This window comes from Mustela lutreola, chromosome 6 (assembly GCF_030435805.1).
Source record: "Mustela lutreola isolate mMusLut2 chromosome 6, mMusLut2.pri, whole genome shotgun sequence".
In the NCBI taxonomy this organism is placed as follows: Eukaryota; Metazoa; Chordata; class Mammalia; order Carnivora; family Mustelidae; genus Mustela; species Mustela lutreola.
In genome coordinates this window covers 91574515-91591792 of record NC_081295.1, presented here as the reverse complement: position 1 = coordinate 91591792, position 17278 = coordinate 91574515, and the positions used below count along the sequence as shown (strand labels likewise).

General features: G+C 46.3%; 1 long non-coding RNA gene and 1 other non-coding gene across 2 annotated transcripts in view; one reads left to right on the top strand and one right to left on the bottom strand.

Moving 5' to 3' along the window:
* Positions 1-13422: 13422 nt before the first annotated feature.
* LOC131834040 (uncharacterized) overlaps positions 13423-17278 on the bottom strand; it is a 15841-nt gene continuing 11985 nt past the window's right edge. Inside the window, exons 3-4 of the long non-coding RNA XR_009354731.1 lie at positions 14358-14436; positions 13423-14020 (exon numbers count right to left, since the gene is read on the bottom strand). This is a non-coding gene — a long non-coding RNA (uncharacterized LOC131834040). The remainder of the gene's footprint in view (positions 14021-14357; positions 14437-17278) is intronic.
* LOC131834966 (U6 spliceosomal RNA) lies at positions 16277-16378 on the top strand. Its single transcript, XR_009355054.1, has one exon. It is a non-coding gene; the product is annotated as a U6 spliceosomal RNA (small nuclear RNA).

The window sequence follows — 17278 nt, the reverse complement described above, 5'->3', positions numbered from 1 at the left end:
GAGGTCATGTGCGACCTGACCTGAGGTCAGCTGCTCAACGGCTCAATCCACTGAGCCACCCAAGTCCCCCAAGTTTTTATTCTCAATAACAATTTCTAATCAATTATAAAAGAAATAAATGGTTACTGCTGAAATCTTGGAAAATACAGAAAAACAGTGTTGATACCCAGGATCCCACAATCCTAATAAACCACTTTTTCTGGATATCTATGGTCATATAAGAAATCATCCCCAAACTCTGGGGCTTTAAACAACTATCATTATTATCTCCTGATTCTGGGGGTTGGCTAGGGTAAGGTAGGCTGTTCCTGCTTAGGGTCTCTCATGAGACTACAGTCAGAAGGTGCCTGGAGCTTCCTGCTTCGTGTCTGGTGACATGTGTTGGCCATCAGCTGGGACCTCAGCTGGGGCTTTGGCGTATACTTCTAGCAGGTTCCACAGCGAAGTCAATGGGAGATGGCCGCATCTTTTGCCCCCAGTTTCCCACTCTAACATGCAGGACCCTATTTCGTGTTCACAGACCTGGGCAGGGATCAGCTCTGAGAAGGGACAACAGGCAGAAGGCTGGGAGGTGTAAGCAGAAGGGTGAGGCAGGTGGCTGCAAGCCCCAGCTAAGGAGGGTCCATTCCTTCTCTTGCTTGGCTCCGATGCCTCCTGTGACCCCAAACCCTTGAAGGCAGCTGGGACAGCGCTAAGAAGTAGGTGCCCAGGGACTCAGAAGAAACCAGATACCAGATGGGGAATAGTATCAGATAAACTCTACTCCCTTCCTTTTGGCCAAGGCCAGACACAAAGTGCCTGAGAAATTTGAGCCTTGGAAGATGGCATTATCTGATGGTCAGAGTGGTCGGGGACGTTGGTAAAAAGCCTCTTGTGTTTGGTAAGCCTCAGGAGTTGCAAGATAAATTGGGGAGGGGGTCTTAAATACTACGCATTGCAAACAGCCCCTATAGGGGAGCCTCTCTTCTCCAATGTCAAGAAAGTCACGACAAACCCTCCTTTAACATGCCTGTCCCTCAAACGCCCAGCAGAGGGCAGTGTAAGCCAGGCCATGGGAAATACAAGGGGCCGGAGAGTTCACTTTTGCCTTCAGGCTGAGGCATCACAAGGGCCTCAGACAAAGAGGGCGCTGGGAAAATGAGGGCAGAGTGGATTACTGAAACCCAATCACCTTCGAAGACCTTCAGGGATACGCAAGGGGGCTTGGCAGAGGTGAGGGAGAGGGAACTTTAATTACCTCAGAACCTGCTAACACTACCGGTACCCAAATCCTCAAAGGGCCTCACCACCCGTTCAGGTAAGGAAACCGCTCCCAAGAACCTGCTACACGCAGGGCCGTGTGCTAGGGACAGAGATTCAAAGGTGAGTAGAGGGGCACCTGGGTGGCTCAGTGGGTTAAGCCTCTGCCTTTGGCTCAGGTCATGATCTCAGGGTCCTGGGATCAAGCCCTGCATTGGGCTCTCTGCTGGGTGGGGAGCCTACTTCCCCCTCTCTCTCTCTGCCTGCCTCTGCCTACTTGTGATTTCTCTCTGTCAAATAGATAAATAAAGACCTTTTTTTTTTAAAAGGTGAGTAGCGCCCAGTCCCTTCCGTAGAGGAGGGCCTCTGATATGCCACTCTCTTCACCTTCATGATCTTAGTTAATCCTTACAATAGAAACCATGCTGTAAGAGCTATCCCCATTTTACAGATGAGGAAAGACAGACTCCAGGGGGTGAGGTAAGTGACAAAGTTGGGAGTGTAAACCCAGTCTCTCTAGATTCAGAGCCGAGAGTCTCACCGCTTCACAAGAGCCTTCTTAGTATGTGTCCTGAGCAGGGAGAGGTCCATTCGCCATCTCCTTACCAGCCAGGCTGTTCCCATCTTAAGCTGCCAGACTGCCTAGGAGACGGTGCTTGTCCCGACAAGCACAAAAATCCCCTTGGCCTGGGTATTGGAGTAACATAAACAAATAAGATTTTTAAATATATGTAACATATACAATGGAGCGCCTGGGTGGCTCAGTCGTTAAACATCTGCGTTCAGCTGGGATCATGACCCCAGGGTCCTGGGATGAGTCCTGCATGGGGCTCCCTGCTCAGTGGGGAGCCTGCTTCTCCCTCTCCCTCCCCCTACTTGTGTTCCCTCTCTTGCTGTGTGTCTCTCTGTCAAATTAATAAAATCTTAAAAAAAAAAAAAGCATATATAATATATAAAACAGACACACAGAGTAAGGATACCAGCAAATGGAGTGTGAGGCCTGTTCTCCAGAGATCCAGAGGGGAGAAGGCTGAATTTGATGGGGTTGTTGTGGAATTCCTTGAATACCAGGTTTGGCCCAACAGAAAATGGTCCCTGCAGATCCCCCAGTGGAAGAAGGAGGTGGAAAGCAGTGTGTGTTCTGTACCCTCATATCCTCCCTTTGCCCCTCCAGGGCCACTCCCCACTGTCCCCACCCCACTCTGAGCCCAGAGGCTGACTGGTATGGAATGCATTCCCAGCAACCTTGGGAGGCAATGGAGAGAAGGGGGGGGAGGGAGAGGCAAGCTACTCAGCTTCTGTGAGACTCAGTTTCCTCATCTCTAAAGGGGGATAATGGCAGTACCCACTCTGAAAGGTAATGGAGAGGCTTAATGAATAAACACACACAAAGCACTTAGAATGACATGCACATGGTAAGAAGCCAGCAAGCGTGCACTTCTGTTAAGAGCATTTCCTGCTAGGACTGATTTCTATAATGAAATACAAACTCAAATCGGATGCAAGAGGAACTGAGCAGCATTTGGCCTGTTCTCCTGGGGAAGGAGAGAGGAGAGAAAACAGTAGAAGCAATTTTCATTGTTGCAAGTTGTTGAAGAGCCAGAGGCCCTTGGGGAGGGAGGAAAGTCATCCTCCTCACCCTGCTCACCACACGCTCTGTGAAGAGAGCTGTTAAATCCCTTTGTGTCCCCAACCCAGGGAGTGAACAGGACCAAAGACAAAGAGCCTCTGGAAGGACTGCCTATGGGAAGCAAATGCTTTCTGGGGCAGATGGGCTCCTCAACACAGACTCGAAGAAAAAAATGTCAGAATGGCTGGGCAGGGAGCCCACTGATCTGGGAAATTCTCCCCCTGGAAAAGGAGAGCCCAAGACAGAACTAGAGCAATCATATACGGTAGATTAGGAAACTAAACACAAGTTAGGGTTTAGAGAACAGTCTAGCTAAAAATACCCCAGCTGAAGTTGTGAAAAAAGGTCATCTGATCCTTTTTATACAGCAGAGGTGTGACAGAGGGGTTACCCAGCTCATAGGGGAAGAACCATCTAGAAAATAAAGTTGCTCACAGCCCAAGCTGGTGGTCAGGTGAGACACCCCACTGAGCTCTGCGGTCTGCTGCTTCAGGTCCAACTCCACCTTGCTCTCCCCTACAAGCTTCAGAATAAACAGACTTCCCTTAGGAAAAAAGAAGAGGAAAACAAAAGCCAGTGAAAAGCCAGTGGCTTTGGGCTGATGTGGCCTGAAGCATAAAGTAGTAAGTAGTGGGAGACCTGCTTTCTGCTCAGAGGACACCAGTGAGAGTTCAGGACTTGGTCACGTGCTATAATCCATTGGGTGGGACTCCTGTCTTTATGAAATATCTAGGCTCAGAAAAACAAGGTGTGTCCATTCCTTACCGAACACTGGATATCAGTTCTTGTTACAAAATGGCAGCATGGTCATTGGTGTTCATCCATGGAGGGCCTCACTTTGTGCCAGGCGTTGTGGTGGGGGGCTCAAAGCCTCTCACACCTCGGGACAAGCCTGTGCAGTAGATACAATGAGTATTTCCATTCTCTCGATCTCTGTCTGAAGAGATGAAGTAATTTCCCAAAGGTCACAGGACCTTACAGATCCCAGCCCACACCAGACCTATGTGCTTCAGAGAGCCTATCCCAGGAGCACCTGGCTGGCTGAGTCCGTAAAGAGTGCAACTCTTGATCTCGAGGTCATGAGTTTGAGCCCCACGTTGGATATAGAGATTACTTAAAAATAAAATCTTAAACCCCCCAAAAAAGTGCCTCAGTTGGTTAAGTGACTGCCTTTGGTTCAGGTCATGATCCTGGATCCCAGGATCCAGTCCCTCATCAGGCCCCCCATTCAGCAGGGAGTCTGCTTCTCCCTCTGACCCTCTCCGTCTCATGCGCTCTCTCTCTCTCATTCTCTCTCTCTCAAATAAATAAATAAGAATCTTTTTTTTTTTAAGATTATTTATTTATTTATTTGACAGAGAAAGAGATCACAAGTAGGCAGAGAGGCAGGCGGGGAATGGGGGGAAGCAGGCTCCCCGCTGAGCAGAGATTCCCGATGCGGAGCTCGATCCCAGGACCCTGGAAGCATGACCTGAGCCGAAGGCAGAGGCTTAACCCACTGAGCCACCCAGGCGCCCCAATAAATAAGAGTCTTAAAATAATTTTTTTTTTTGGCAACTGGGTGATGGACATTAAGGAGGGCATGGGATGGAAGAGCACTGAGTATTATATAAGACTGATGAATCACTGCCCTCTACCTCTGAAACCAATAATATGCTATATGTTAATTAACTGAATTTAAATTAAAAAAAAAAAAAAACACATTTCGGTGGTGCTAATACTGACTCACCAGAGTTCTGTCCTTACATCTCACATGCCCCAACTCCATTATTATTCCATCTGTATATTGCAACCATGAGCCCAGGTTGACCCTAAAACTGGGAGTCTACACTTTCCTGGGAATCCAACACTGACTCCCTCCCTGGAAACCTCTCAGATAACACTGAACAATGACACCAGAAAAGCTCAGTGCTGATCAAAGGCACAGAGGGGCTAGATCGTGTGTGTGTGTGTGTGTGTGTGTGCATGTGTGTGTGTGTGTGTGTGTTGTCCTGATGCCACTGCCCATCCCAACATCTGAAGGAGCTTCAGTGGCCCCAATACTTCTTGCCTTTCATCCTCACCTTATTCATCTTGGAAGCCCTTCCCTACTTGTTCTTTGTTCAGACCCCACCATTGCTTCCTTCCCTCCCTAGGCATCAGCCGCCTGCTTCATTTAAACTTTTGCTTTCTGCTTCTGCATTTTGGTCTTTGCATTAGTCATCCATCGCCATAATACTGCTCTGTAACAAACTCCCCCAAAACTTGGTGGCCTACCGCAAGCATATATTTAATCACTCATGAATTTAGAGGCCAACGAGGTTAATATACTTCAGGCTGTGGGTCAGCCTGGCTCCAGAAAGCCCCTCAGATTCAGGTTTGCTCCTTGAGACTTGATCTCCTTCTCCTGGGATCAGCAGTTCCCCAAGGCAGGCTCTTCTCACATCCAATGGCATCAGCACAAGAGGGCTGGGTGAAACAGCACGCTCTCACTTCCGCCCATATTCTGTTGGCCAAAGCAAGTTACGTGGGAAAGCCTAAAACCACTGAAGGAAGGACAGATACTCCATCCATACCAGTGGGGGTAGGTGACACAAAATCACATGATACAGGGCATGGCTGTGTACTTATAAATAAGGGGAGGGCGCTATGAGTTGAGAACTGTAATTTGAGCCGATGAAACTTCATCTATCCTCAGTAGTTCCTTCAAAATATGGAGTGGGGAGAGGTTGCGACTGGGTGGCTCAGTGGGTTAAAGCCTCTGCCTTCAGTTCAAGTCCTAATCCCAGGATCCTAGGTTCGAGCCCCCCACCCCAATAAGGCTCTCTGCTCAGCAGGGAGCCGGCTTCCTCCTACCTCTCTGCCTACTTGTGATCTCTGTCCGTCAAATAAATAAAATCTTAAAAAAAAAAAAAAAAAAAACCACACACACACACATCAGGGTGTTTGAGGTTGTTGGTACTTGTTGCTTTTTTTTTTTTTTTTTAATTTTATTTATTTGAGAGAGAGAGTGCGCACAAGCAGGGGAACAGCAGAGGGCGTTGCAGAGGGAGAGGGAGAAGCGAACGCCAGGCTGAGTCAGGGAGCCCTGTGTGGAACTTGATCCCAGAACCCTGGGATCATGACCTGAGCCAAAGGCAGACCCTTGACTGACTGAACCACACCCATGGGTCCTAGTCCTTGTTACTTTAAAGTGGAGGGAAATACACTTTCTCTTCTGTCTATGCCTACTCCTGTGACAAAATTGTGATCCAGTTTTCTGACACTTGGACTGCTTACTGGGTTGGCTCTATGCAGTGTTGGCGAGAGTAAGACCTCACTTGCAGGACTGCCCGCTTCCACCAAACCAAATGTCCTCACGATTCTCATGCTCTAGAATAAGGCATGGGCCCGTTCTCCCAACACTCCAATCTTTTCAAATTCTGATTCTGCTTTTTTCATTTTCCAGAAACCCTCTAAATCAGATCTGCCTTTCTCCCGGATGAAACAGGTCTTTAAAAAGTTCCAGATGTTCCTGGCTCAGCGACACAAGATTCCGATTTAAGGAAGGAATTGGGGCAGGAACGAGGCAGAACTGCATACTTGACACATTTTTCTTCGAAGCAGAGACGCTTGAATACAAAACCTTCGTATTTAGGGAGCGAGCCTTTCAGAGCAGATGAAGAAGAAAAATTCAGAAATCATCACTATTGGAAACAGCATCCTTCAAATGTGGCTTCGATTTATTCTAAGAGATGGCATTCAAACCACCGCTGAGCACTTAACCGAGTCCACTTAAAGGGAAGGAATCCAATGATAACTGTGACAGGCAGGAGCAGTTCACTGGGAAGCCGGCAGCTCCTGTTACTCATCCCAGAGACCAGGATCTGACACTGAAACATGAGTGGCAGAGCAGTTTCTCCTGGTGATGATAAGAAATGAGAGAAAAATCTATGAGGACTGTCTTCAAGGCACCCATGCTGGCTGGGGACTGTCAGTGCACAGCTGGACATTAATAAATTTACACCAGTAAAAAGAAATGAGAGGCATGTTGTGTCTGGTCCCAGGGCCATGGGCAGTCCACTTCATATCAGAAGTCCATGGCCCTGCAGGAGGCCCCGGAGGCATCAAATGTATAGACAGTAGAATGCTAGTTCTGGGGCGCTGGGGAGGGGTGGGGGGGCTGGTGTTGCCTGGGGACAGAGTTCCAGCTGAAATGGACAAAAACGTTCTGGAGATGGGTAGTGGTGTTGGTGATACAGCAGTGCCACTGTCCTGAAGGCCACCAAATTGTAAAACAGGATGGTAAGGATGTCATGTAGATTTCACAATAAAAATAAATTTCTTGGGGTGCTGAGTGGCTCAGTGGGTTAAGCCTCTGCCTTCAGCTCAGGTCATGATCTCAGGGTCCTGGGATCGAGCTCCATGTTGTGCTCTCTGCTCGGAGGGGAGCCTTCTTCCCCTCTCTCCCTCTGCCTGCCTCTGCCTACCTGTGATCTCTGTCTGTCAAATAAATAGATAAACTCTAAAAAAAATTTTTTTAATTTAAAAAATAAATAAGCAAGTAAAAATAAATTTCTTAAGCCCGTGATGATTAGGAAATCTACCCAGCAGTTCATCTAAATGCACTTTTCTGCACCTATATTATATTTCAATGACAAGGTTTAGAATGGTGGAGGGGCACCTGGGTGGCTCAGCCTGTGAAGTGTATGCCTTCCGCTGGTGTCATGATGCCTGGGTCCTGGGATCGAGTCCCATATGGGGCTCCCTGCTCAGCGGGGAGTCAGCTTCTCCCTCTCCCCTGCTCCACCCCACTCATGTTCTCTCTCAGATAAATAAATCTTTTTATAAAAATGTGGGGAAATAAAGGTGAAGATGAGAGACACAAAAAAGTCCTGTGAAGAAAGTGAAACCGGGAACAGGGACGGAAAATGTGAGGAGGAGGCAGGACTCAGGACACAGGGCTTGCTAGCCTAGGTTGCAGATTTCACTCTCTCCTAAGAACATCAGGGAGCAATTTAATACTTTCTTTCTTTTTTTCTGTTTTTTTTTTTTTTTTTTTTTTTTTTTTGCAGGGAGCGATTAATTTAAAATTCAAGTACTTAGCACAACGTGCCAAAGACTTACTGTTCAATGTATTTATTATATCAAAGAGGACAGTGTTCATTCCAAGTAAATAGAAGCCTTCTTACTTATAATTGAAATTTTGTTTCAGCAAAATTCAAGGGCTTTTTGTTTTGATACTTTATTTATTTTGTTTTAGGATCTTTTTTATCTGGCATGGTTTTGCATGAAAAACAAATGTGATAAGTGTTTCTTAAAAGTCAAAGAAAAACATTTTTTTAATTTAAAGGATTTTATTTATTTATTTATTTGAGAGGGAGAGACCATGCAGAATCAGGGAGAGGGGCAGAGGGAGAGGGAGAAGCAGACCCCCTCACTGAGCAGGGATCCCGAGGTGGGGCTCAATCCCAGGACCCTGAGATCATGACCTGAGCTGAAGGCAGATGCTTAATTGGCTGAGCCATCCAGGCACCCCAGGGAAAAATATTTATATGTATATGTATATACATGTATGTGTACACATATATACACACTATATGTATGTGTGTGCGTGCAGTTGAGGGGGACAAGTTTTCTTAAAATAAAATTTAAGCAATTTTCTTAAAAACCCATGACAAGCCTGGGTGGCTCAGTGGGTTAAGCATCGGGCTCAGGTGATGACCTCAGGGTCCTGGGATTGAGCACCCCCCCATCCCAATGATGGCAGGCTCCAAGGCTCCATGTTCATCAAGGAGTCTGCTAGTCCCTCTCCCTCTGCCCCTTCCCCAGCTTGTACTTTCTCTCACTCTCTCTCTCTCAAATAAATAAATAAATAAATAAAACTTTAAAAAAGAAAATCCATGACCATATACTGTTAAATTTTGACTTTGACTTAGGGCTCAGCTAAAATCAGACCCAAGTCCTAACTCTGGGGACTAGAGAGGTAAGGAAAAAGTCTGGGGTGAGATCCTAAGGAAGCTAGCCGCAAACCCCAGTTTGGGGAAAGACAGCTCCCCTGTCTGCTCTGCTCTGTCTTTACCAGCTTCTCCTCTGTGTTTCTGCAGCTTACCCTTCTACCCCAACTACCACAATCTGGATGCTTCCCCTGAGTTCATGCTGTCTGGGGAAAAGAAAATGTCAAGTGTCTTTCAGGCATCGATATTTTGCAAGACTGCTCCAAAGTCATTAATTACTGCCTTTCCTTCTCAGGCTGCCAAGTGCCATCTAATACCTTCGATGTATCATTCCGTACAGTCCCTGCTCCAGTGGGGGTAACACTGTCATCCTCAGAACTGACAGCCGGAGTTAAAGCACTTACCCGTTATTTACCCGCCTGTCACTGAGGGCAGAGAGTGAGCCAACTAGTGCTTTCATGAGCCCAGATTTAACTTGTGAGGCTCCCGGTCACTCGTTCAGCTCTTACTGCTACTTAACGATGGAAGAACAGACACTGTTAGGTAAAGACCCTTCTGATTGCTGGATGACATATCCTAGGTAATGCCTGCTTACCCACATCCTACCCTCAAGTTTGCTGGAATCTGTCCCACGTGTGGGATGATCTTGGAAGAAGAAGGAAAGGAGAAAGAGGGACACTGAAGATACTCATTTCATCAGTTACATTTCTCACGGCAGAGAAGGCTTCTCGGCTCCAGCTTCCATAACACACAGATACTGCTCTCTTCATGGAAAGTGTAACACTGCCAGGAGCTGGAACAATGGCCCACAAAGCTTCCACTCAGCCCAAAGACTCTGCTCACACGCCCCCCCCACCAGAGAGCTTCTCCTGATGCCCCAAGTCGGGGTTGGGTGTGTGCCCACCAATGCTGATTCCTTTTTATATCCATGTTCAGCTCTCGGGTCCCTGCACAGCCCCCACCTGACTACGAGCTCCCAGAGGGCAAGGACTCTGTGGGTGCGTGGCAGCCATTCTGTAAGTGTTTCTGGGACTGAACTAAATTTACGTCCTCTCCATATTCCATCAACCAAGTAGAGTATAGTTCTTTTTCTGTCCGCATTTAGAAAGTTTCCAGGGATGTTTCCAAACAAGTAAAGTTGCCCTATTAGGCCTCAAACCCCGTTACTGAACTCTTTCTAAAATGCCTCGAATATTTCCTTGATTTGTTAACAAAATACAGTGCTCGCTTTGGCAGCACATATACTTTAAAAATGTTAACAAAATACAGCAGATTTAATGTAGCCTTTCCTTGACGTCCTGGGGGTATTCATTGGCTTGTGAGCTTGGCTGTTCTAAGGGAGAGATTTACCATGGCTTAAATGAGAAAGCTTGTTCTCCCGCCCGGGACAACACAGGACTCCACAGGATCGAGGTGAAGCTATTTCAATCCCTTGCTATTATCCCTGGGGGTTTCCCTTCTCATGACCCTGGCCCCTAAGACCACATCCCAGCCCATGGAGAGGAAGAGGCAGAGGGAAGAGCTTGTGAGATCAGGCACATCTCACTTCTTTTAGCCGAGGGCCCAAATTAAGCCACTTGGCCATGCTTAGCCATAAGAGAGATCCTGCAGGTGCAGTCCATGGGAAATTTGGGGGGTTCTAGCACTAAGAGAGAGAAGGGGATAGTGAACATTGGGGACAGCTTATAGTCTCTGCCACAGCTGTCTTTTATAAATTTTCATCATGGCTCTATTCTGAACCATGCAGGGCTGACTCCTAGCAAGGACCCAGCCTGCTCAAGGTTGTGGGTTCTTCTGCTCCATCACCATTTGGTGTTATGAATATGCTTGCTTCTAGAGGCCCCCACTGTTAATGTGCAGAGAGCTGGAAAACCAACAAGCCAAGCTTTTTAGAATTACATGTTTTAACTTTTTTTAAGATTTTATTTTATTATTCGACAGAGAGAGACACAGCGAGAGAGGGAACACAGGCAGCGGGAGTGAGAGAGGGAGAAGCAGGCTTCCCGCCCGATGCGAGGCTCAATCCCAGGACCTCGGGATCATGACCCTAGCCGAAGGCAGACGCTTAACGACTGAGCCACCCAGGTGTTTTAAACACGTGTGTGCGTGCATGCACGAACACACGCAAACACACACTCAGCCGGGAAGCTGGGAGAGAGGTAAGCTAGGCCTGGGAGCCAAGCTGCTTGGGTTGAAATTCCTGTTCTATCACTCACTGGCTCTATGTCCTCACGCAAGTTACTTAACCTCTCTCAGTTTCTTCATCCATAAAATGGGAACGATAATAGCAATTTACCTCATTGGGTAGTGAGGATTAACTAATTATTCTATATAAAGCATGTAACCTGGCACATAGCAAGTGCCCAATAAGGGAAAGCTATTATTATTAATATGGAACAATTTACTGATTGTACAGGCTCTGAGTGACGGTGGGAAAGACCGTCCTTTGAACTGAGCTTCTCGTGCTTTATGGCAGCTCTCCTCTGCACTTAGGGGATCTTTTTCCTCACCCCCGTGCTCTGGGCTGGGCCCCAGATGGCTAAAGCTTCTAGAAGCCAGAGGGCCAGAGCAGTGAGTATTGATGGAAATTGGAATCAATTTGAATTTTGATATGTTTTATCTCACACACATCCTGCATGCATTTTTAATAGCGTCTCAGAGACAATGGAGTAAGCCGATATCAAATGAAAATTGCATTAATGTTAGGATTTCTAATCCTGTGTTTGGATTTCCATTCTCCTGACGTCCTCGCAGACAGACAGAGGCTCCATTTCAAGAAGGAATAATGGAAGTCTGTGTTCTAATTTATTCAGTGCACTTTGTGGAAGGGCTTCTCATCCGAAGTCTCTAGACGAAAGTCAGAGTGACTAGCTCTCCACCCCTAAAAGCTCAAGTGACAAGGAGGGAGGTGCAGGGAAGTCAGATCCTCGGGCAAGTGAGCGGATTTGACCCCAAGAACGACAAACATCCCATAATGACTGCATCCCCCAAATCCCACAAAGGCTGGGGTCTGCCCAGATATCTTTGTGATGGGAGAAGTACGTGGGTGGGTGGCCTGCTTAAGATTCTCTCTCTCTCTCTCCCTCTGCCCCTCCCTCAAGAAAAAAAGGCAGAGTCTGTCCATCACAGCATAGTGCTGGTCTTTATGACTGGAATTGTGATTAGTCAGGGAATACCAAAACCCTAAAATATCCCATTTTTACGTGTTCCATACTTTAATTTTGAATAGGAATCCATGTACAAAGATTGCAAAATCAAAAACTATAAAAAGGTATACAAGGCAGGCATCCAAGCAGGCCCTTCCTCCACCCCATCCCAACAGAAGCCACAGTTTCTGCTTGTGAATGCCTTCCAGAGCCAGCCGATCAAATACCAGTCTGTTTCCTGTTCATCCCTTTGTGCACAGCGCTAGCATACATTCACGCTATTCTCTTCACTGTTGGAGGTATTTTCACAGCATTACATACAGAATTTCTTTATCTTTTTTTTTTTTTTTTTTAAAGCAAACTCTGCCCCCAATGTGGGGCTCGAACTCACAACCCGAGATCAAGAGTCACGTGTTCAGGACGCCTGCGTGGCTCAACTGGTTAAGCCTCTGCCTTCAGCTCAGGTTACCATCCCGGGGTCCTGGGATGGAGTCCCGCATCAGGTTCCTTGCTTAGCAGGGAGCCTGCTTCCCCCTCTACCTGCTTGCTCCCCGTGCTTGTGCTCATGTTCTCTCTCTCAATCTCTCTTTGTCTGACAAATAAATAAATAAAATCTCAAAAAAAAGGGGGGGGGTCACGTGTTCTATCAACTGAGCCAGACCAGCACCTCCAGAATTTCTTTCTTCTAGATTCCCTCAAGAAAAGAAAAAAACACTACACAGGACCCCTGGCCATGGTCAAGGCAGGTAAGAAAATAGCTTGTTATTTGTGCAGCCCTAAGAAAACTGCTCAGGCGCTTCCTCCAAGGAGAATTATGGGTTAGTCAAACCCACCGCTGAACAACAGGCCAGGGCTCAATAACGTGCTCTCTGTATATTGTTATAATGAAAACCACAGGCCCCAAATGGAGTCATTTAGGTTAAGGCTCCAAGTCAGTAAACCCAGACTTCTTACCCAACCTAACTGCAGGCTCAACCCCCCAGAAATGTGACCTCTCACCAGTATAACACAGGAATTTCCTGGGCAGCCCTAAGAAATTTACTGATAGACCCCTTGAGTTCCCCTTAGGAGTGCGACCTTGCCTAAAACAATGGATCCTTGGCTCATAATTTCCTTTTATTTTCTGCTCCCTCTCTACCTTTAAAAATATTTCCTTTTCTGGGGCCCTTCGGAGCTCTCCTCTACTTGCTAGATGAGTTGCTGTCTGACTTATGAATCAATTACTAAAGCCAATTAAATCTTTTTTTTTTTTTTTAAGATTTTATTTATTTGACAGAGAAAGACACAGTGAGAGACAGAATGCCAGCCAATTAAATCTTCCAAATTTCTGGGGCACCTGGGTGGCTCAGTGGGTTAAGCCTCTGCCTTCGGCTTAGGTCATGATCTCAGGGCCCTGGGATCGAGTCCCGCATCGGGCTCTCTGCTCAGCAGGGAGCCTGCTTCCCCCTCTCTCTCTGCATGCCCCTCTGCCTACTTGTGATCTCTGTCTGTCAAATAAATAAATAAAATCTTTAAAAAAAAAAATCTTCCAAATTTCTGCAGCTGAATGTTTGTTATGTTTGTTATGTAACGCCTTCCCCCGACTTCTAGCCCCTTGTAGCACCAGAGTATCTCAGGCCCACAACGGAAAGGTGGTTTCCCACCCAACACAACCTCATCATTCACAACCACACTTCAATGAAGGCTTCTTACAATACACATGCACTTCTTCTGAAATTAGAAAAAAGTTAACAAATACTACTCTTCACATACAAATCAGTAAGGGATATTGCTCCATTAACACGTGGCCTAAAAGCTCTGTGTCTGTTTCCCCACTGTCTAAAATGAAGATCTCTAAATCCAGCCTATTTCCGACGCATTTCACAATCCGTTACAAATATCAGAAGACTTTACCCCCTAAACAGTTCAGCATGCATGTCAGCGACTAGACTCAATATTGGTTCAGTGTGTGTTTTTTTTAATTACACACAATGAAGTGTTTTGACACCAGTCTTGACGGACGCCTACAACACCTCAGTTAGCCAAGATCGTGACGATGCGCCATTTTCCATCTGCCAGTCAGGTAAAGTCTGCTCTTTTAGGAGCTGCAGCTGGGATGGTGAGAGAAAATCCCATCAGACTCAGCGTTAGTGATAAGAGGATACTTGATTTAGCTCAAACCAAAGATGCACTGTAGGAATAGAATGTTACAGAAAAATGCTGCTTTCCAAAGCATCAAAAATGGTTCCGTGTACCAGCTGGGAAGGATAAGTGGGAAGCATTGAAAACTCACAGGATTAAAATTCAAACAGAAGCCACAGAGACCATCAACTCTGAAAAGGGTTTGACTTAAATAGTTTGGGTACTCGAGTGGCTATCTGTCTCTACAATCACCCTTTCTCCTCTCTTAGCACCTTCCACCCCCCAGCCATCGGTTACTTTATGTACCTCTGACACCAGCATGCCAACGTGTGGTTAAGACGTCATTGAAAATACCCAGAGGATAACTGACTTCAGATGTCACAACCTAATCCATTGTGTCACGTGAAAGAAAAAAAAAAATCTGTTAATGGAAGAAATGTAGTGTCTAGAACGAAGAAGATCACGGGTCAAGAATGTGAGAATGTCTCCAGCCCTGTCCAGGGGAGAGTGTGCTAAGTCTGGCCAAGGCAAATATTCCAGGCCTGTATCCAAACAGTTTAAGACAGTGTCAGCCACTAACCCATCACCCGACTCATTCCCCTTGCTATGCTGCTCTGCTCATTAAGCAGACTTCTGAAGATATTTGTTTCTCAAGCCCACAGGAGAGAAAATGCAATGGCCACTTGCCCCAAGCATCTGATCGACTTGGCAGTTTCAGATCTCACCATTCTGGTTTGTTAGTAATTTCCTGTGAAGGGGATAGCAGGTTCTGGGCACAAGTGGGGTGGGGAACACTCAGATGTTTTCATTTCTGGATTCGCAATCTTGAGAACCTAACCCTGAGCCCTGGTACTATCTTGCCATTTGGAAATCCTGCCCAAGTGGACAGATGAATTTCACTAGCTCCCACTGCTATTTCGACTCTCTTGAGCATTAAGTGCCTAAGACAACAGGGACACCAGTAAGTAATACATGTAATCTACCTTGACCTTCAAAGGTAGACTCTAATTGCCCTCTTTCTTTTCTCACTCTCCATACCTGGTCCCCTTGATCCTTTTACTCTTTCCTGTCCCACCCCAGCACCTACGAGCCTCCAGGGTTCTAGCTCCAGGCCAGTTGGGCCCTGACATTTTCCCCCTGAGGTCTCTGCATGGTTAGAGGGGGTCCTAAGGACTCTCACTCCTTCACAGCAAACCTTTCCACAGACAAAATTTCCCCCAAGAAAAAGATCATGAACACTTCAAATACAAAGAGAAGTTGGAAGAATGATACAGTAAGCACTCATCTCCTCCCCACCTAGATTCTACAACTGTTAACATTTCTCTGTATTTGCCCTATCCCCATACCACTCATCTGTCCCATCCATCAATGAATCCATTCTACTTCTGATGCTATTCAAAGTAAGTTACAAATATCAGGACACTCCACCCAACTCCTAAACACTTTGACAGACTTATCAACTAGACTCAACCTGTTCAGGGTTTTTTCTAAAGCCTTTTCTACCCTTCACTCTTGCTATCAAAAATAGTTCATGGGGTGCCTGGGTGTCTCCGTCAGTTAAGCACCAGACTCCTGATTTCGGCTCAAGTCATGATCTCAGGGTCCTGAGATCGAGCCCCACCCTATGTCGGATTCCACACCAAGCATGGAACCTGCTTAAGATTTTTTCTCTCCTGGGGTGCCTGGGTGGCTCAGTGGGTTAAAGCCTCTGCTTTCGGTTCAGGTCATGATCCCAGAGTCCAGGGATCGAGCCCCGCATCGGGCTCTCTGCTCATTGGGGAGCCTGCTTCCTCCTTTCTCTCTGCCTGCCTCTCTGCCTATATGTGATCTCTGTCTGTCAAATAAATAAATAAAATCTTTAAAAAAAAAAAAAAGATTTTCTCTCTCCCCCTCTCTCTGCCCCTCCCCTCAACCCTGGCTCTCTCTCTCTAGCTCTAAGAAAAATTAAATAATAAAAAAATTAAGGGGGGGGGGGGCGCCTGGGTGGCTCAGTGGGTTGAGCCGCCGCCTTCGGCTCAGGTCATGATCTCAGGGTCCTGGGATCGAGTCCCGCATCGGGCTCTCTGCTCAGCAGGGAGCCTGCTTCCCTCTCTCTCTCTCTGCCTGCCTCTCCGACTACTTGTGATTTCTCTGTCAAATAAATAAATAAAATCTTTAAAAAAAAAAATTAAGGGTTCAACCCTTATTGCATGTTTAGTGTTTTGGTTTTTTTAATCATATACTGTGTGCTCCTTTCAGTAGCATATGTATTAAAACTAACACGATAAAGATTAGCATAGCCCTTGTACAAGGACCTCATGCAAATTTGTGAAGTGTTCCATGTATTAAAAAAAAATTACATACTGTGATAATACCCTACATCCATTAGGATGGCTACTATGAGAAAAATACAAAATAAGAAGTGTTAAGGGGATGGGGCCCCTGGTGTAGTGTTGATAGAAAGGTACAGTAACTGGGGTGCCTGGGTGGCTCAGTGGGTTGAGCATCTGCCTTCAGCTCAGGTCATGATCCCGGGGTCCTAGGATCGAGTCCCACATGGGGCTCCCTGCTCAGCGGGGAGCCTGCTTCTCCCCCTTTAACACCCCCTGCTTATATTCCCTCTCTCACTGTGTGTGTGTATGTGTGTGTGTGTGTGTGTGTGTGTGTGTGTGTCTCTCTCCCTCTCTCTCTCTGCGTCAGATGAATGAATGAAATCTTTTTAAAAAAGGAATGTAGAGCGACCACTGTGGAAAACTAATTAGCAATAGAAATACTGTATGATCCAACAATTCCACTTCCGGGTATGTACCCAAAAGAATTGAAGCAGAGTGAAAAAGATATCTGTACACCCATGTTGATAGCAGCGTTGGTCACAATGGCTAAAACGTGAAATCAATCCCAGCATCCAGTGGATAAAGAAAATGTGGGCTATACATACAGTGGACATACATTATTCATACATTATACATACATTATCCTTAAAAGGAAGGAAATTCTGACACGTGCTGCAACCTGGATGAACCTCGAGGACGTTATGCTAAATTAAATAAGCTAAACACAAAGACAAATTCTGTGTGAGTCTACTGGTATGGGACACTTGGAGTAGTCAAATTCATACAGGAAGCAAGCGGAATAGCAGTTGCCAGGGGCTGGAGGGAATGGGGAGTTACTGTTCAAATGGGAAAAGTTTTAGTTTTGTAAGATGAAGAACTCTGAAGATGGGTGGTTGCACAACACGAATGTCCTTA